This window comes from Leuciscus leuciscus (genome assembly GCF_965113295.1).
Source record: "Leuciscus leuciscus genome assembly, chromosome: 21".
Taxonomy (NCBI): Eukaryota; Metazoa; Chordata; class Actinopteri; order Cypriniformes; family Leuciscidae; genus Leuciscus; species Leuciscus leuciscus.
In genome coordinates this window covers 29,872,913-29,894,143 of record NC_138745.1, presented here as the reverse complement: position 1 = coordinate 29,894,143, position 21,231 = coordinate 29,872,913, and the positions used below count along the sequence as shown (strand labels likewise).

The following is a 21,231-nucleotide window of genomic DNA, read 5'->3' as shown; positions in this document are numbered from 1 at the left end:
CATGCATTGATGGAATAGATATACAATATGATGTAAAACACTGCTAAAAAATGACTTGTTTCCATGTTGGAACTAATTCATATGCCTTCTACTGTTTGCAATTTCACAGCATGACTTGGAAATTAAGCAGTAACAATTACTTAAAAAAAAAGAAAGAAAAAAAAAAGAAGCTTTATAGGAACCTGAGATAGGCTACATATCTTTTGTAGACAAAATGTATGTATTGTCCCTGTACAAATAAACTATTTTATATGATTTTATATAATTATTAACTTTTTAATCACTTTGTTAACACTTATGCTTTTGTAGCGCACAAAATGAGACATTAAAAAATGTTAAAAATTCATGGCGTTCTTTCCATTGAATTAAAATAAATGTGGACATAAAATGCACCATAATACCAGTGTTATTTTAGTATTACAGTATTTAATACTGATAAAAACTTTGGATAAAAAGCGTCAGCTAAAATGAATAAATGTTAATACTATTATAGTCATATACTTATTAATATTTTGAATTAACTTATATTTTATAATTTTAGTTTTCAATACAATTTTTGATTCAATAACCTTTATATATATATATATATATATATATATATATTAGTATTTTTCTATTTCACTTTACTTTTCAGTTAAGTTTTCTAAGTTTCATTTTTATTTATTTAATATCTTTATTTTATTTCAGCTTTATTTCAGTTGACAAAAACTTTTTTTTAAATCATTAAAAAAAGTCTATACAACATACAAAAGTTATCACATATAGACACAAATATAGTCAGTCTTTCACCAAGTTTGACCTCCATGACAAGGGCACAAGAAAACATTTGATGTCATTGACTTCAGATTTGCTGTGATACACCTTACAGCACCATATCTGAATGAACACAACTTACATTATTCCTTTTGTTCCTAAAAATAGTCATATGGGTATGGAAGACAGATGGTAGATCCATTTTTAATAAATTTGTGAACAATTACTGTAGAAATAAAGTAGGTAGACTGATGCAGGATTAAATCTTTGGGTTACTTTAAAATTTCAATTGTGAAGCTTTGAACCAAACTAAATTTTTTTTGTTAATATCAGCACAGGACTTGATATTTGTTGGTGCAATGGAATGGTGACATGCTGAAACAACTGAGAGTAACCACGGGCCCCAGGTTGTGTAAGCCGAGCCCTAAAGGGCCATTAGAGGACCTTAAAGAGTGGGAACCCATAAGACCTCTGCACAAACTTGTCTGCACCCCTTTTTAACCAGTCAAAGTCATTTTTTATGATTGTTTACTTGTTGGCAACAGGAGGCCAGGCAAAGCAGATGCAATGAAAAACACCCCAACTGCTCCCATAAACTGCTCATCCCAATAAGCAGTGGATGCCATGACCTGTCATCACTCTAGCTCACCCGTTCATGATTTACACCCTCTGTCCCTGTGGGTTTAAAAACTCGCAGTAATCCTTCAGGGATGGCCGTTTGAACCACAGTGGAAGCTGCCCAAAGAGAGGGAGGATAAAACCGAAATCCAAGACAGACAGCCCCACAAAACTGCGAGCAGAAACAGATGCAGGGAAGCTCCTGTGTTTATAATTGATTTTCAAGGGCAGCGTCTTGTTGTCAGAGTTTGTCTAACAAGCTTTTGCCTGGCGCCCTGGTGCTCGTCAACCACGGGGCGTCAGATGCAACGGCCCCTCCTTTCTTCACTCGGGATGGCACCATCCAGAAATACCTGGATCAGGCTGTGGAATGAGATTATTTTAAGAGATACTCTTGAAGTCTCATCTATAGATAAAACAAAGGAGTGTTAAAGGGATAGTTCACCTTAAAAATGACACCCAAAACTTTTAAGATCCAAAAAGCACACAAAAGTTTGGGGTCGGCAAGATTTTTTAATGTTTTTTAAAGAAGTCTGCTCATCGAGGCTGCATTTGTTAAAATACAAAACTATAATATTGTGAAATGATTCTATTTAATATATTTAATATTCCTGTGATGATAAAGAGCAATTGTCAGCAGACAATACTCCAGTATTCAGTGTCACATGATCTTTCAGAAATCATTCAACAGTTCAAAAGTTGTGCTGCTTAATATTTTTTGTGGAAACCATGATAAAAATATTTCAAGATTTTTTGATGAATACTAAGTCAAAATCTTTTATAACATTATAAATGGCTTTACTGTCACTATTGATCAATTTAATGCATCCTTTCTGAATAAAATAATTAATTTCTTGAAAAAATAAATAAATCTTATTGACCCCAAACGTTTGAAAAGCACTGTAAAGGTTGCGTGAAATTTATCTATATGACTTGACTGGTAAAGACAGATATTTAAGCCCTTATTCACTCTCAAATCCAATCAAAATATTGATCAACGCATACATGCACAGGATACATCAAATATGGCATCACAAACAGGTTTCTGTCACCATATATGAAGTAGCCATGTATGTGTGTGTTGAAGAATGTTTAGATTTTATGTGAGAGTGATGATACCCCAGTCCAGACAGATTTTTTTTAGTAAGAACACTTACATATTGTCGAGACACAGGTATTCCCAGCCACTGCGTCTTTGTCCATGTGTTTACGTCCGAGCTCATGCTTTCTTTGTGAGACTGAGGGGCTAAAGCAGTAATTGGCCATGGATCATCAATCTTACAAAGCTTCCCAAAAGCTTTTCACCCAAAGTTGTGAGAAGACGAATGAAAGTGAGTCGCCTCCCAGTTGCCAGTGAGCAGGCCCAGGGTGGAGCGATCAAGTAAGCCTGTGGTCTCTGAGAAACCACAATGTTGGGTCCTACTGAAGAGTCCATCTGGTTTATGTCACATAACCCGTTCTTTGTGTCAAATGTATATGAGACACTTCATGTCCCTTTGAGGATGCATGGCAGGCAGACAGACAGGCAGGCACATTGTTTGCGTAAAGCTGGGTTGAACGCAGACCTGTCGCGATCATCAAAAGAGTTTTTCCCTGCTTATATTACACAAATGTCTTTAGTATGGTTTCTGTGCTGTGCATGAAATTGAAAATGTCTTGAGAATTTCCATGTGAAGAAAAATGACTTCAATCCAGTCTGCGTTTATGGTTTCCGCTTATTGTTTCTGCCTGATTTATTGACTGAGTTAGAGTGTTAGGCAGCGTTGTCTTTCATTTTTTTTTTTTTTTTTTTTCTTAATGGATTTGAGGTTCTTGTTGTTGGTAAATGAAAAAGAAGGCATTTTATTTGTCAGAAGTCATATAATACAAAGCTATCAAGCCATTTAGTCCAGTGTGAGGTCAGTTGAACCGTAGCATTTGCTTTCAGTTTGTATTGGGTTTGGCTGAACTTCGGATGTCCACGGTTTGGCCTACTCGGAACGCACAGGAAGACTCACAAATTTGTCAAAACGAAAGGGATGGAGTCAAGCGGCTCCTAGCGCAAGTGTGGTTTCTGGGGTCATGACAATGTCTCTGCATTTCTCGTCGACGGAGATACAGTATGGGTTTCCCATCAGTCTGCGTATGTTATTTATCGACTTGAGCTCGTCCAAGTTAGCCTGTGTGTGTCCATAAGCGAACCCTGGTGCCTCTGCTACGGGACAAAGACCCAAATCTAGGCCCAGGGACTCAACCATGCTCAGCTCAGCCCAGGTCTTAAAGATGGAAAGGGGTGAAAAACAAACTGTGTCCATTTCTCCTCAGCGTCCGAAAGTAATCAGTGGTGTCATTGCACCCGTAAATCTCCTGTCCGGCAGTGGCTGGAGTCCCAGATGGGAACACATCCCTCCACGTCGTAAATCATGAAGCATCCTTGCAGAATCAGACTTCAGCTGTATATTCCTCAAAGTGAGGGGTACAGAAATACTGCAGAACTGTGGCCTTCGAAGTCAATTTGCAAAGTGGACCGCATCTATATTCCTGTGAAGAGATAAAAGTACATTTCTCCCTCTTACTCTTTCAATATCTCGCTCTCCCTCCCTCTGCCTTTCAAAGCATTGAGCACGCTTTCTTGCAGCTCAGCTACAGAATGCTGTGAAATTTGATTTAAAATAATCCTGTTTATGTTATAGCAAAGTGGCTTCCTCCTGTGCCCCGTCCTGGGAAATGACCTGTTGTTGAGCCTAGGACACACGCACAGAATGAAAGACATAGTAGTAAGTGAATGAAAACAGAAAAAATACAATACATATATATAGGCAGAAAAAAAGTATGCTGCTAGTCATGAAAGCACATTGAAAAACAATCAAACTCCAAACCTCTCTGACATTTATTGCTGTTTTAAGGCAATTTTCAAATTTCCTATCAATAAAAACAGACAAGAAACAAATTCTTATCTTAGTCTGGCTGACGGCGACATCTGTTTTCATCTCCGTAACTGTATATATTCCACGGTCAGGCATTGATTTGGGTTTTGAAACTCAACTCGATTGTGTAGACGTTGTGCAGCCTTTTTTTTTTTTGCTTAAGAATTTCAATATAAAAAAAACAAGCAGATGTTTCAAGTCTGTGTGCCAGATTAAAAACAGCACAAGTCATGTGGTAAATAATATCGTCTTTCCAAAAAAAAAAGAAAAGAAAAAAAGAAAACATCCCACCAATGCTATAGAGCAGAGGTGCCCAAATGTTTTACTAAGGGCCAAACATCACACTTTATTGAGAACTGTGGGTCAAAAGTCAAATTATGCATTCTACTTTATCCAACTATATTACAATTATTTTTTTCTAAAACAAATTAACTCATATTCTCTCTGTTTCATTGCAAACATAAAAAAAAAGTGTTGAAATACAAAGACAAATGTCCTATTCCTAGATTCAGATCTTTTCATTTCTGATTTGGGCCACTTCCATATGTGGTCCTAAATCCGATACAGGTCAGATGTTTTGCAACGCGACCTCGATCAGTCTGAACCATAGACAGTATAAGAAATGGACAGAGTCATCTCATTGGAACTCAATTGAGACAAGTGAAGCCCATTTTCAGCGATTTTTTAGGACTTCCGTTCCTGACGCGCAGACTCAAACTGAGCTTGACGACGTAGATGTGACGTGAGCAACCCGTCTGTCTTCTAGTGGCTGTGGCATGAGAAATCTGAATCATTCCCTTCCGAATCTTGCAGAGACGGAGAGTGTGAGTAGGAGGTATCCACGAGCTAGGAGCAGGAGAAACTTTTGCTAGGTATTCTGATTAATTACTTTGTCAATTTGCCTCCACGTCTCCCCGATTGCCCGCGAGCTTCTCCTCCTGTCAATACGGTAATCTCTCTACTGTGCGACAGAGAGACGCGTGGTTATGACGCAATCGTTAGCCTACTTTTACAAAAACTGTTTTTACGGGGCCATAACGTAAGCTACAAGGTAATGGAGCATTTTATACATTGTCGTGTTTCTTTAGAAATAAATAATGGACAAATGGAGTCTTCAAACGCCTCAGATGTAAAGTTATTTGCTGTCAAAGTGACGCCAAAATGAATGGGAGTCAATGGGATGCTAACAGCAGGTGAAGTTCTGCTACAAGATGGTGGCACGCGGCCGGCTTCAACTTCCGGTCGACTTCCTTCCCGCTTGGTCTGAACAGTCGTATCGGAATTCATGCGACTTTTACGTCACGCAACATTCGTCACAATTCTGCGCTCATGGGAGTCACTTCAAAGATTTTACTTATCCGAAGTTATCAAGAAAGGTAGTCAGTGAAGGACAGTGATGTGTCAGAGCTCATAAGTATTACAGTGACAGCACATATAAGCAAAAAACGAGGGCCAGTATCATAAAATAATGTGTAACCGCTTACTTTAATGTCCTCCGAGTTTACTTCCATATGACAGCGTGCTGCGTGACGTCTTTTTATCGTTCTTTTGCACATGCGGGTCATTTCAGGACCATGATCTGTTCACACTGGAATCTGATATTGGCCACATTTAAAACAACAATGTGAACAGCTATACAAAAAAACCCCCCAGAATCTGAGCAATAAATCGGAATTGAGCACAAAGGCTCACAGTGTGAACGTAGCCAACTTTGCCCCGTGGACACGGGTTTGGGTGTTGAGAATCCAATCATGCATGACAGTTGCTTAAAGATACAGTTCACCAAAAATGAAAATTCTGTTAACATTTACCTACCCTCATGTTGTTGTTCAAATAAAAGTTGTTCAAAGGACTTGTGCTCTATATAGTCCAAATAGTAGTAAATAATGGCAGAATTTTGTAAATTATTCGATTAAATGGACCGTAGTGTCACATTGGGATGGTGTATCTCACTGTCCCTGGTGTTTTTGAGATCCTTCAGGCAGTTTTGCTGCTGGACACAATATACAGGAGGGCCCCAGCAGGACTGTTAATCATCACACACACTGAACAAGAACACTGAACGAACGTACTAATGAGACACCAAGGTCACTGTCTGTCGTGTGTGAGGAGTGATTCCCAGCAGCTGTGATACATTAAAGAGGTAGTGTCTTACACTGATAGTTTGCAGGCATATTAAATAGACCTTTCAAGCTAACATCTTATGGCCTACATGTTTAACTGTAACTTTTATAATGACACTAGCTTGAAACAACATGATTTAAATATGCAGTACATGTTCAACCTATAGAATAAAATCAGTTATCCATAATCAATCAGATTTTAGGGTTGAAGGTGTTAAAATTTATGTTTTTTTTCTGATTTTAAGCATAGGTTATTATTAGGACTATGGATAGGGTTGCTCTAGGATGTTCATCCAGGATCAAATCATGTCGGGTGTGATGTGACAAGATTCAAGCTACTTGTGTTTTAACACAGAAAGCAAAAGTTCTGCATGATGCCTAAAAAAATAACATATCAGAACATATTTTATGTTTTATGTAGAATGGAGAGAGATTTTCGAGCAATGGAATTTCAGTAGGGGTGGGATTGCCAAGATTAACGCTGCAGAAACAGAAAACAAGCAGCCTACTAACTGCAGTCGAGGCCAGTTTGGACAAAAAACATGGAAAACATTTTAACGTTCACTGGTTCATCTTTTATGGCCTTGTTCGAACACTGTGTAATACACACAAAACAAACCACAAAACAAATACACCTCTATAATATCCAAATATTCCAAAGATCCAAAATCACAGACAAGGTTCTTTCTGAACCAAGAGTAGATCAATCCCCATTTATCAAGAAACCCACCAGCGTTGGTGGTCTCCATTATTCACTGCCCTCTATTTCGTTAGACCTATGCTAATTTTTTCAGTCTCCTTCCACAACCCCTTCCTGTCTCAAATGTGCCAAAATGACAGAGTGCAATAAAGGAGCACGGTGGCACAGAACGCACCAATCCCATCAGTGCATGACTTTAATTACCAGGCCACCGGTTTGGCATAATGGGGAAAAGGTGGATATGCAAAAGACTTTCATAATTCATCCAACTTTTTCTAATTTAAAACATTCCTTCATTTTATTCTTCAGCTCATTTCTCTGAAGCATGCCCAATAATTTCCTTTTAACAAAAAAACATTTGCATAAACGAAATTATCTGCGCACAGCGTGTCACACAAAGAATGAGCTGAGCACAGGAGCACAGGTGGCTGAAACCAGACTTTATGGCTCTCTGTTGCTTTCTCGCTCTCCCTTTCCGTTTCTCCCATGTGCTAACCGTCTCTCTCTTTAACTATAATGGATATCAGTGTGGCAGCATCTCCCCGATGATCATGACTACAGGACTAAAGCTGGTGTTGCAGCAGTCTCTTAGAAGAATGAAAAATGCTGTGGGCCAGATTTCATCCATCTAGAATAGACCCTCGAGTCAATGCTTCTATACAGACTTGGCTACAGCTACCCATTATAAGCTCTAATGTGATGTACGCCTGTCACCCATATGTTTGCATGACAAGGTGGACATGTTGTTTCGAGATTCGGATCACTAAATAATCAGACCTTTTAAACAGACATAGGAAATTATGTGAATCAATCAAATTCACATTAAATTACTAAGGTATTGTTAAAGGTGTTGTTATATTTTCTGTGGATTTTTTTTTCTTTTTCTTTTTTTGTCTAAAACAATAAATTTTATCTAATTTAACCATTTCCTTCCATCAAAATGTTCACTATCATTCCAATTCAATTTCACTAAAATCTTAATTTGAGTGAAAAGTTAAACATCTCTGATGTAAAATTTATTTTAAATTTTTTTCTATTTTAAAATTATATAAATATATATATACACACACAGTGGAATGAAATGTCGTGCCTCGCAGGATAACGGTGCTACATATTTAAATATAAAATAAATAGAAACATAAAAAGTAAAAGTGTAAACATAGTAAACATATAAACAAGTATAAACCTACACAAAGCTAACCTACTGAAAGAAGTAATATACATATAATATACAGTATATAATCTAACTATACATATAAAAATACTAACTACACATATACTTAATCTAACTATGCCTACAAAATCTAAACTATACATATACTTTACATTAATACTATATACCCTGGATATATGTGAACATATATTCAACATACATATATGAACATATATAATTTCAAATATTTCTTATAGATTTTGTCTTTGCTTTATTATAAAATTGTCAAAATCCTAAAACTGATTATATTTTCATTGATTTAGACTTTGAAAGCCAGATTTTCAGACTTTTCTATAGAAAAAAAGAACACTGTAAACATGTCTCTTAATGTTTAAAGCACCATTGGTGATATGAACTTCCAAACATTATGGACAACAGTTAATATTCTACAATATTATTGATCTGCCTGCATTGACACCATTATATGAGAACTGATGACATCCCTGTTTTCTCCAGAGCGGCTATATATATATATACACAGTATAAATGAGCTAAATTAATAACTTTTTTTTTACAACAAAAATGAACCATCACTGAACTTACTTAAGCTGGACTATGACACTAATTTCCAAACTTTGTTGCATTATTTTCCTGTTATCACTGTAAAGCTGCTTTGAAACAATCTGTACTGTAAAAAGCGCTATATAAATAAAGGTGACTTGACTTGACTAACAGTTGATGAATCAAGTTAATTGTCAAAAATCTCTTCACAATCAGACTCTATGATAAGCTACAAGTAAACTGTGAGAGAACACTGTCATCTTACCATCACTTTGAGACGTTAGAACAACAGTCAGAAGTGCCAGCGGCTCTTGTCAATCTTCTGCTGGTTGTCCCTTCTCTTAAACGCTCCACTCATTTCGCATTGGCTCCAGTTGACCTTATTATAGATAATAAAAACCTTCATTAGACTGAATTCCAGCACTTGTTATAATAAACACAAGCTGTAAGAAAACTAGCCTTTCAGAGGAGTCGAACAGCCCATGTGTGGCAACACGGCTCAGTCTGCTTGTGCGTTAGAAAGAGTGAGAGGTCAAAGGTCAGCATTTGGAACAACCTGGGAGCACATGTCTGTCTGTTTGTTCGGAATTAGGTGCTACTTTCTCAAGCAAAGTGAAAAGCTTCCTTATGCCAAGTGTTTATCTACAACTTAAGAATATTAAACAAGCCTGAGTATAATATGTGAACACAGAAGATGTAAGAGCTTAGATATTTGAATGAATAGGTGCCCTTACTTATAGTTACTAGCTTGTACTGGTTGGAATAACCATTATCTCCTGTTAAGGAGGAACAATTTGATTGCATTTTAAACTATGCAAGAGTAGTTTAGAGTCAAATAAAACAGCATGATGTGAAAAGTCTAAATATTGTTTCATGTCCTCAAAAGCAGTTTGCCATTAAAGCAGCTTTGCTATGTTGGCCCAGATGTTTCTGGCAGACTTTGATCAGCAGTAAAATTGTTCATCCACAAAAACCATTGCATTCCAAGACTGCGCTTGAATAACAATGATGACACCAAAAGATAGACGTTGAGCGAGAGGGATAATTGTTGGAGAAAGCACTTCTGCACAAGTCTTTGAAGTGATAGAGCACATTCTGGCATCTGTAGTAGTCTTGAGGATTGAGGTCAACATTAGCATCTTTCATTCTTTATTTGTTTCTGTCTTAATCTGCATGCCATCTACAATCATACTTCTCATTTTCCCTCTTAGACCTTCCCAGAGGAAAATTTTATTACTCAAAGGCTGGTCTTTCATTGCTCACAAGACATAATGGAGTTCCCTGTTATGTTTAATTTAAGCATCGACTTCATTTCTGGTGCTAATTCCTAAGGAGAGATACAACTAGAAATAAACGAAAGAGTTGTTGACATAGAGTAATAGTAGAATTATAATAATATTGTGGTATTGGAAGAATTTGACAATAAATTCAATCCTGAAAGATCTTTGCAAATCTGAGCACGGCAAAAAAATCGTCATCAAAAGTGCTTATTTCTCTATTTAATTTCATTGCTAGAGATATAATTGCGATGTTGAGGAGATTTCATGTTCTTTTGACCTTTTCTCTTTCTACCAATGAGGTTCTTGGACCCACCAGCATGTTAAAGGGAGGCGGCTATAAATAGATGTTAGGTTAATTTGATTTATACAGAAATTGAAACATGCTGTGACCCTTTAAATTACAAACGGCTGCAAGCCAGGCCTGTTAGACACCTGTGAGCATTAAATGTCCTATCCACACTGTATTTGAATTGTCTGAATATTGTAATCCAATCATTCTCTGTAAGGGTAAATTGTGACATATGCTCAAAAGCAGTAGAGGAGGTTTCACTTCGTTTCACCCCGGTATAATTATTTTAGTTTTTTTTTAAAGAAATGAATATTTATAGCGAGGAAGCATGAAATTGATCAAAAAGGACATTTATAATGTTACAAAAGATTTTGGTCACACTTCAGATTAGTGTCCAATTTTCACTTTTAACTATTAACTATGACTTTTTCCTCAATTAACTCCTTATTAATAGTTAGTAAGGTCGTTTTTAAGTTTAGGTATTGGATAGGATTAAGGAATGTAGAATATGGTCATGCAGAATAAGGCATTAATATGTGCTTTATAAGTACCAATAAACAGCCAATAGTAATGTGTATTCTAAGCATCTAGTTAATAGTCAGGACCATAAACTAAAGTGTTAACAAGATTTCTATTTCAAATAAATGTTGTTATTTTTAACTTTATTTATCAAAGAATCCTGTTGGGAAAAGATTGATTTCTGATTATGTGACACTGAAGACTGGAGTAATGGCTGCTGAAAATTCAGCTTTGCATCACAGGAATAAATTACAGTTCCCTTTCAAGGGAACTCCCGTTGCGTCGAAAAGCTGACGCTATGGGAACGCTTTGCGTGATGACGTCTTGAAGCACATGTAAAATCAGTCCAATGGTGTGGCGGAACGTCAGAGGCGGGTGACGTCACGTACCAGGAAGCTATAAAAGCCGGCCCGAAACAGAAAACGAAAGCTTTCTGAGTCTTCAGTTGCGCTCTGTGTTGAATCTGTCCTTGTTATTTGGTGTTGTCTGTCTATATTATATATATATATTCAGTATGGCGAGCAAGCAGCAGTTTAGAGTGTGTGTCCATCCCTGCCCGCGTTATTTAACGGGAGGTGATACTCACACTCTTTGTGTTGTTTGTTTGGGTGAGGAGCATGCCCAGTCAGCACTCGAGGGTGGTGACTGTGTGCATTGCGACGCGCTTCCATTGCGCACGCTCCGATCCCGCTTGGCTCGGTTCAATCCCGATCGCGTTCCCCAGGGCTCGGGTCCCGCCGCGGCTGAGGCTCGGCGGCGATCTCAGACCTGGGGTTCGCAAATGGATCTGTCAGTGGATGTTGAGACGGGCTCTGCCTTATCTCAGCATCAATCTGACAGATCCAGTGCCTCTCATCAGGGTGTGGAAGCACGCATTGCGGTTTCTTCCCCCCCGATAGAGGCACCAATACTGCAACTGTCCAGCTCTGAGGAGTTGGATGTTGTGAGTATTGAAGCTGAGTCTGAGGATTCGCCACCTCAGTCTCATGCGTTTGAGGAACTGCTCGATGTTATTACTAGAGCAGTTGACAGACTATCTATTGAGTGGCCAGAGGATAGGCAGGACGTTCGTTCGAAAAGTAAGCTCGACGAACGCTTCCTGCCATCTCGTACACAGCCTCAGCGAAGAAGCCTTCCGTTTTTCCCCGATCTCCACACCGAGGTGTCGAAATCGTGGGGAAAACCGGTTTCATACAGAGTGTATGCACCACAAACATCCCACTATTCTTCCATTCACAAATATAAAGAATATGGTTATGGGGAGATGCCGAAGGTGGAGGAGACGCTTGCGAGCTATCTCTCTCCAGCAACGGCATCTTCCCTGAAAGCTCCTTCACTTCCCTCTAAGCCAGTAAAATTCACATCATCTCTGGTTCATAAATCGTATGCAGCCGCTGGTCAAGCTGCAGCGTGTCTGCATACGATGTCTATTATGCAAGCCTATCAGGCAGAATTATTGGGGGATTTAGAGGAGGGCGGGGGAATTGGTCCTGACACAGTGGCTGAACTACGCAGAGCCACAGATCTGTCTCTCAGGGCCACCAAGGAGACCGCTAAATCAATCCGGCGGTCTATGGCAGCCCTGGTGGCCACTGAGAGGCATCTGTGGCTCAATTTGAGCGATATAAAAGAGAAAGAAAAGCACGTTCTCTTAGATGCTCCGGTTTCCACTGTTGGTTTATTTGGTGATGCAGTAAACAGTGCGGTAGCTAAATCTCAGGAAGCTGCTAAACAGGCAGCTGCATTACAAAAACTTCTCCCCCGCCGTTCTTTCATTGAGGCTGCTGAGCGGGAGCAGCCTCACTCCTCTAAAAAGAGCGCTGAACATCGTGCCACTCAAAAACAGAGTGTGTCCTCTCGTGCTCCCCCACAAAAATCTCGGGGACACGGAGGGCGCTCTCAAACCCAGCAGTCTTCGAGGGGTAAAACGGATCTGCGGACCGTTATTACCGCCAAGAAGGCTGCTGGGAAAAAGTCCTGATGTCTGAGGGCTCAGGACAAATGAGGGTAGTCCCCCCGAAGCAGAGCGGTTAACACCTCTTTTCACGGTGCCCGTCTCTCTTCGGTGCCCTCAGGGGACCGTTCTGCCAACCCTGCCACCTCTGGTGTTACAGGGCGCAGCGGTCTCCGGCGAGCACATATCTCAAGGTCCACCCGGAAACGTAGTGGCCTCGGGATGCCCGCCCCCTCTGAGGAGGGTGCTAGAGCAGTCTGTTTGGTCGTTCCCTGCCGGTGCGCCGTTACAGGGCGACGAACCGACTACTCAACAGCAGGAGAAAAATACGGTGCCGTCTCTCTTCGGTGCCCTCAGGGGACCGTTCTGCCAACCCTGCCGCCTCCGGTGTTACAGGGCGCAGCGGTCTCCGGCGAGCACATATCTCAAGGTCCACCCGGAAACGTAGTGGCCTCGGGATGCCCGCCCCCTCTGAGGAGGGTGCTGGAGCAGTCTGTTTGGTCGTTCCCTGCCGGTGCGCCGTTACAGGGCGACGAACCGACTACTCAACAGCAACAAAATCCAGAAACCAGTCTCGAGAGACTGGTACCTCTAGTAGAATCTTTGACAGCGTGGAAGCTACTGTCAAATGTTTCTCGTTGGGTCCTGCAGACCGTGGAAAAAGGGTATTAGATACAATTCTATTAACGCCCACCGCGGTTTATGGGGGTCCTGCCCACAGTGGTGGGCCCCGAGCAGGTTCTGGTTATGGAACAGGAAGTAAACACTCTGTTAGAGAAAGGGGCCATAGAATATGTACCCCCCTCCAACAGGGAAACCGGGTTTTACAACCGGTACTTCATAGTTCCAAAAAAGGACGGGGGATTGCGTCCCATTTTAGATCTTCGAGTTCTGTACGAGTACATGCAGCTCAAGTTCAAAATGTTAACCTTGAGACAAATCGTGCCACAGATCAGGTCCGAGGACTGGTTTGTCACGATAGACCTCAAGGACGCATATTTCCATCCGTCCGTGTCATTGGAAGTTCCTGAGGTTTGCTTTCGGGGGCAAAGCATACCAATATCGAGTTCTTCCATTCGGCCTGGCTTTATCACCCCGCACTTTCACCAAATGCGTGGATGCAGCTCTGGCGCCTCTGCGCCTCCGGGGTATTCGCATCACGAACTACATCGACGATTGGTTGATTTTAGCTCAGTCGCATTAGATGGCGGTTCAACATCGAGATGTTGTTCTCGCCCATATGAAAGAGTTGGGGTTACGGCTGAACGCCAAGAAGAGTGTGCTTTCTCCATTTTAGAGGACCACTTTTTTAGGCGTGGTTTGGGATTCAGTGTCGATGCAGGCGCGCCTGTCATCGCCACGCTTCGATTCCATCCTGGCAGCTGTGAGAAGTGTAAAGCTAGGCCAGCTACTCACTGTCAAACAGTTCCAGAAACTGTTGGGTCTCATGGCAGCAGCTTCCAACGGGATACCTTTTGGACTGCTGCACATGAGGCCCCTGCAGTAGTGGCTCAGGACCAGAGGGTTTTTCCCCGAGGGGCAACCCATTTCGCACAATCAAGGTCACGCGGTGATGCCTACGTGCCTTGGTTATGTGGAAGAAACCTTGGTTCCTGTCCCAGGGCCCAGTGCTGGGAGCTCCTTGTCGTCGCAAACTGCTAACGACGGATGCTTCCCTCACGGGTTGGGGAGCGATCCTGTGGGTCGCTCATCTCAAGGTCTGTGGGAAGACCATCATCGTTCCTGGCATTCTATAGCCTAGAGATGTTAGCTGTCTTCCGGGCTCTGAGGAGCTTTATCACAGGTCTCAGGGGACACCATGTGTAGTACATACGGACAACACGTCGGTAGTCGCCTATATCAAGGGGGTTTGCGCTGGCATGCCATATCCTCTTGTGGTCCCAGGGGAAGTTGCTGTCACTCAAGGCAGCCTACATCCCCGGGGTCCAGAATATAGGAGCAGACACTCTGTCGAGACAGGGGCCGAGGCCCGGGGAATGGTGGCTCCACCCCCGAGGTGGTGGAGCTGATATGGAAATTATAAGTGGATCTGTTTGCGTCTCGAGAGACGTCTCACTGTCCACTTTGGTTCTCCTTCACGCATCCAGCTCCTCTGGGACTGGATGCTATGGTACAGACGTGGCCGAGGCTACGTCTGTACGCCTTTCCCCCAGTTGCTCTGCTCCCGGGAGTTCTGGAAAGAGTTCGCAGGGACCGGGTTTCCCGATCTTGTGTCCCTCCTCGACGGGCATCCTCTGGAGTTACCCGTCAGGAGGGACCTTCTGTCCCAGGCAGAGGGCTCGATATTTCACCCTCGGCCAGAACTGTGGAACCTGTGGGCTTGGCCTCTGAGGGGGCCCAGCTCATAGAGTCAGGTCTCTCAACCGAGGTTGTTGAGACCATTCTACAGTCCAGAGCTCCCTCCACGAGGAAACTTTATGCCCTGAAGTGGAGAGTATTCACTTCTTGGTGTAGTGACCGTCGGTTGGACCCAGTCCACTGCCCAATTGGTACAGTGCTGGAGTTCCTGCAGGAACGGTTCACTGCAGGTCTGACCCCGTCCACTTTAAAGGTCTATGTGGCGGCCATAGGTGCTTACCACAGTCCTTTGGGTGGAATGTCTGTGGGGAAAGACCCCTTGGTATCTCGTTTCCTTCGTGGCACTTGGAGGTCCTCCTCCCTTTCGAAATCGGACCAGGGGCGAATAATTTGCTTTGCCCTGTTCGGGCGTTAGACGCGTATGTCCACAGAGCTGCCCTGTGGCGTAAAAGTGACTTTTGTTCCCCTAACAAGGGAGGTCCAGTGTCTAAGCAAAGGATGAGCAAGTGGGTGGTTGAGACTATCTCACTGGCTTATGAGGCGGCTGGACAGCCTTCTCCTTTGGCTGTCCGGTCGCTCTCTACTAGGAGTATGGCGGCCTCTAAGGCCCTTATATCAGGAGTATCGTTACAGGACGTCTGTGATGCGGCAGGCTGGTCCTCACCGCACACCTTCGTCAGGTTCTACTCTCTGGATTTAGACTCTACTCTAGGGTCTCATGTTTTGTCTTCTTAGTGCTGCTCACATGATTACACACAGGACAGACATTTGTAGCTATGGAGGCGTTGGTATAGACGTTCCCATAGCGTCAGCTTTTCGACGCAACGGGAGTTCCCTTGAAAGGGAATGCCTCGGTTACGACTGTAACCTCGGTTCCCTGAAGAGGGAACGAGCGTTGCGTCGCCTTGCCATATCTCCTTCATGCCTGTCAGCGCGACTTCAGACTTTACGAAGCTTTCGTTTTCTGTTTCGGGCCGGCTTTTATAGCTTCCTGGTACGTGACGTCACCCGCCTCTGACGTTCCGCCACACCATTGGACTGATTTTACATGTGCTTCAAGACGTCATCACGCAAAGCGTTCCCATAGCGTCAGCTTTTCGACGCAACGCTCGTTCCCTCTTCAGGGAACCGAGGTTACAGTCGTAACCGAGGCGTTTTCAAGTTTCTGACAAAACATTTTCAAGAATCGTGGAACGGTATATGCTATTTAACATGCAATGCTGTATATGTTTTTCTAAGCATAATACTTATTTAAAGTTTAATTTATATTTGCAAAGTCCACTTATACTGCATGTGGATGATGTGCGAGGGTATCTGAACAAAATGTTAAAAACATTAATACTGATATTTCCTGAGAACCTGTTTCCCCCAAATCTACATCTATGCTAAGAAGTCAGTGATCTACAATGAAACAGGCCCTTGAATCGACAAAGCTTTTTAGCTGTCTGTGTGGTCCACTGGACACACATCACTGGTGTGTATGGGAAATCACTCTCCAAGGGCCGCGTCTACTCTGTCTCTCTGGTCCCAGGGGACAGAGCTCCACACAAGATGGAGTCAGAAGAGTTTTATGCATTTTTCATGCTCTGATTCAGCTTCTGCCTGCTGGACAAGGTCTGTCTGTCATCTGCATGTCTCTGTGTGATTTATCCAGCTCCAGGAATGCTGTTCTCATACTGCCAAAGTTTGTATTTTTTTTGCTTTTGCCCTGAGTGATGGTATCAATCAATCCCAGAGACGTACTCACCAGTTTAAAGTGACTGAAAATGCCCCTCTTCACTGGGGTTGCATTTTCCAGTTCCTCTAACTGCTGATCGAAACCTAAACATTAACTTTTTTGGTTCCCCTTCCCCAAATAACCTTTCAGTGAACCGTTCTTAAAAGAACATTTTTTTTTTATTGTGAAGAATATCTAAAGAAGGTTTTTTAACAATAAAGAAACTTTTGTGTAAGGCTGTTAGAAGGAACCGTAGAGTGTACTGTATGTATTTTTGACACTGTATGCAGTTAGAAATCATATTGATTAAATTCTCTTGTACTTGTCCAAGTATTGACAAATACTTTATTCGACTACTCTTCTATTTACCTGAACCTGTTTAGCTTATGTAACCACAACAGGGCCCCTTAAGAAATCCTGCCGACTTCAATGAATTGATCCAAGCGAGTTTACTACAGTCCAATCAGAGAGCTAATTAAAAGGTTAACATGGTGTTGGTGAAAAGGAAACAGGGAACCTTAGATTTCTGTGGTTGAAAAGCGGAAGCCCTCCACACTGGCCCCTGAACCCTTCCTCCAAAGACGAGCTGGAATCTTCCAAGTATTGTGTGGGCAGGCTGTCTTCCAAACTGGCTTCCTTCTTAAAAGCTTTTCAAGAGGATGGGAGAATGAATGAATAACATTGATAGCGTGCACTGCTTTTTAAGAATCAGACTGAGAACGTGGCGCGGTGCCTAAGCAAACCCTAAAGCGGTGTGCCCCATTTCAACGCATCCTGACACAATGCATCATGTAACAGAATGCCTTGTCTAAAGTCTAGAAAACAATAGCTTTCTTTGACTATTATCAAACTCATTGTGGAAGAGCTTTCATTCCCAGTCGTATTGCCATGGCTGAAGGTGTACAGAGAGGTGATTCCCTCCTCATGTTGAAACTCTTTGCAATGAAACTGGAGACCACAAGCATCTGGCAGAGAGCTTTGGGTGTTCAAAAAAAGAGGTCTATGTCTTTCCTTGCCTGTGTGACACGAGTGGATTTTATTTTCAAGGTATTCAGCCGATGTCAGAGGAAGCTAGTTCGGTAGGACTGTAGGGGAGATATTGTGAAGAGTAAGGGTGGATTTCTGTTGACTGCACCATGTGAGAATCTCATCTGTGGCTCCGAGACACTTCATATTTAGGGTTCTGACAACAAGAGTTCCCATGGAAATCTAAGAGAGGCCTCAGGGAAGACCTGTGTCAGATTCTCCACAGGACATTCACTGCTTCATACATCAGTCTCCTGTTCAAAGAGAGCGCCTCAAAAACTTTCAAAATCATTACCATCTCTGCTACATGTTATGTAACCTTTTTGAAGACTAAAATACTGTGTATAGTATAATTGTGGTAAGCAGTGTTTCTTGAGCACCAAATCAGCATATAAGAATGATTCCTGAAGGATCATGTGACACTGATGACAATGCTTTGCCATAACAGTAATGACATTTTAAAATATATTAAAACAGACAACAGCTAAAAAATTTAACAATATTGCGTTGTCCACACTAACACGTTTTTGTATGAAAACGCCTCTTTTTTCCCCCGTTTTGGACTTTTGTCCACACTGAGATGGCATTTTTGTCTAGCGAAAACTGAGCTTTTTGAAATGTGGATAAATTAGAAAACGCACGAAAACCACATGCGGACGTCGACCTCCATTGGCCAGCAGCGCGCACAAGACATATAGCCTTTATTACATCATATCTATGGTGTGGACACTGAAAATGGAGCTATTGGAAAACGATGACACGTTTAGTCATGTGACGCATATTGAACCGATAGATATGTATGTTTATACCGTTATTGTGCCTGTTATGTGCTATTCACTTTCACACTTGCTAAAGTATGTCACTTTGTACACTCTTCATATCCCAGTCCTGCAAAGATGACAGAAAATTCACTCGCAATTTGCTCTCCTGCGGCAAAACATGAGAGCAGTTGCGTTTTAGACCAAAAAACTGGTGACTAAGTGCGACCTGGACGGAGAGTGTTTTGAAACGAAAACGCCGTTTTCAGATGTATCTCTGGATTAATGTAGACAAAGCCTTAGGCTACTGTTTTTACTGTTAGACATAAGATACTTAAAACATCTTACCAAAATCTGCAGAAGAGACCACTTAGACATGTTGTGTTTTGGATGCTGCTAGTGTGGTATCCCATCAGGCTGCTTAACTATCTTTACCAACATCACTAGCATGGTCAATCAGCTTCACTATAGAAAGAGTTTTGGTCAACCAGCTCAGCCCCAAACGTAACATTTAGCTGTATCTGTAGCTGATGTTTTATTTTATTTATGTGTGTGTGTGTGTGTGTGTGTGTGTGTGTGTGTGTGTGTGTGTGTGTGTGTGTGTGTGTGTGTGTGTGTGTGTGTGTGTGTGTGTGTGTGTGTGTGTGTGTGTGTGTGTGTGTGTGTGTTTAAATGAGAAACTTCATAGGCACTTGAATCCCTTTGTCTGTTCCCCAGCCTCTGAGGTCTATAATGAGAGAGAATAAACACGGCTTTATCGCCAGGGAGGATTTAAACAGACAAGCACGGGAGGAGAGCTTAACGGTTTCAAGGACAAGAGGTGTTTAATTTTTCAGCTGATAATCATCCACCCATTTAGCATATGTCACGCAGTCCGCTAATCATCAATCACCTTTTAATGAACTACACCACATTTCCTGCACTATTCAATCGTCATTTGTTTCAGAAAGCGTCTTTTATGATGGCCATCTCTTTATTGTTTTTGTGAATCATTATGTTAGCCTGTGTGTGTGTGTGTGTGTGTGTGCATGCATATATATGTGTGTATTGTGATTGTTTGCATGCAAACCCAGGGAGAACAGGCTTACCAAGAGTTGAGATTAATTAGACATTGTGGTTTTCCGATGTCCTCCAAGAGGTCGGCTTTGCATCTGTATAGCTCTCTCTGTTTACGAGAGAAGAATAAGCAATTTGGCCTCAAAAAGAAAAGGAAAAAAAAGTTTATCTCTCACCTAATCCCAAAAACAATTAAGAATGACTGAATAATTACAGTAAGAGAGATGAGAGAAATCGGTTGAAAAAAAATTCCTTCTTGTCTCCATTCCTTTATGCCATTTTTCTCTGGCCAAAGGTCAGATTGTAATAAAAAAAAATGTTCACTGACCTTCTGATGTGTCCAAAGAACCGTATGGCACCATAGTAATCGTATCCATTTTATGGCGTCAAGACCCATAGAGAAAAAACAGAGGCTTTTAAAAACTGAAATCCCCCTTCTCTCCACGCCAACCCATATGGTGCTCCTATTTTATTTGCCTGTTCACTTCTTGATATATGACAGGTATTAAACATGACACCTGTGCTGAATGAGTAGTCCTCCATGGTGATGTTTAACGAAAGTTTAACCACATTTCAGTTTATTCCCTGTTGTTGTTTATAGCAGATGTGAGGCAGAGATTACCTTGAGGTTCAAGCCCACCCACGCAGAACAATATCTGCACATTAGTCACATCTTTCAGTCCAACCTAAACTCTGACCATCCAGCAACAATTATTAACAAAAACAAAGAAGAATAACGAGCCTCAAATCTCTCAACAATACAAGAGATGTTCTTCTAAAGTAGGAACCTAAAAATGTGGCATTTTATAGTGAGAGTAGTGTTGGTTTTTAGAAATGAATTAATATTCTGTATTGTTTAGTCAACAGAACAGACTTTTAAATTGTTTTTTCAAGTCAATCAATTCTCATCCTGCATATTTATTTTTTACAATTAATATCCTTTTTTTTACCCAGAAATATTTCAGAATTAAAATGCATTGCAAATGCCATTTGATGTTGAGTTTAAAAATGAAGAATTTGCTGGTCCAGATTGGATTGTGTTGGTTTTTGATAATGTAAATAGGATAATAATTAAAAATATATTTTTCTCTTGTCAAAATGATATTGCTGTATCTGTGTAACTGTTATACAGTTGAGAAAGTCAAGACCTCTAATGTGGGACGAGCTAAAATCACCACTTTAAGGACGACAAAGACATTACTTTTAACTACACTGTTAGACTTTGCCGTAATTTTACAGTTACTTACCGCAAAAAAGCCCAGTAAAATACCACTTATATTATTTACGGTTAACTACTGTAATATGCACTGCATTATGGGTATTTTTTATGAAATTTACAGTAACTTACTGTATATGGAATTTACAGTACTTTACTGTTTACGCAAAAGCAGTAGTGCTACTGTAAATGAAGAAGACAGATTTTTTTGAAATTTGTATATGCATATTGTATTTATGTTTTAGGCATATTAAAATATCATATGATAATGTTTTATATTTTT

At 41.2% G+C, this 21,231-nt stretch overlaps 1 long non-coding RNA gene across 1 annotated transcript; it reads right to left on the bottom strand.

Moving 5' to 3' along the window:
- Positions 1–681: 681 nt before the first annotated feature.
- On the bottom strand, positions 682–20,936 carry LOC309485058. The gene is made up of 4 exons (XR_014201034.1): positions 19,765–20,936; positions 9,080–9,193; positions 2,529–4,094; positions 682–1,734 (listed from the first exon to the last, which is right to left on the bottom strand). It is a non-coding gene; the product is annotated as an uncharacterized lncRNA (long non-coding RNA).
- Between the last annotated feature and the right edge of the window lie 295 nt (positions 20,937–21,231).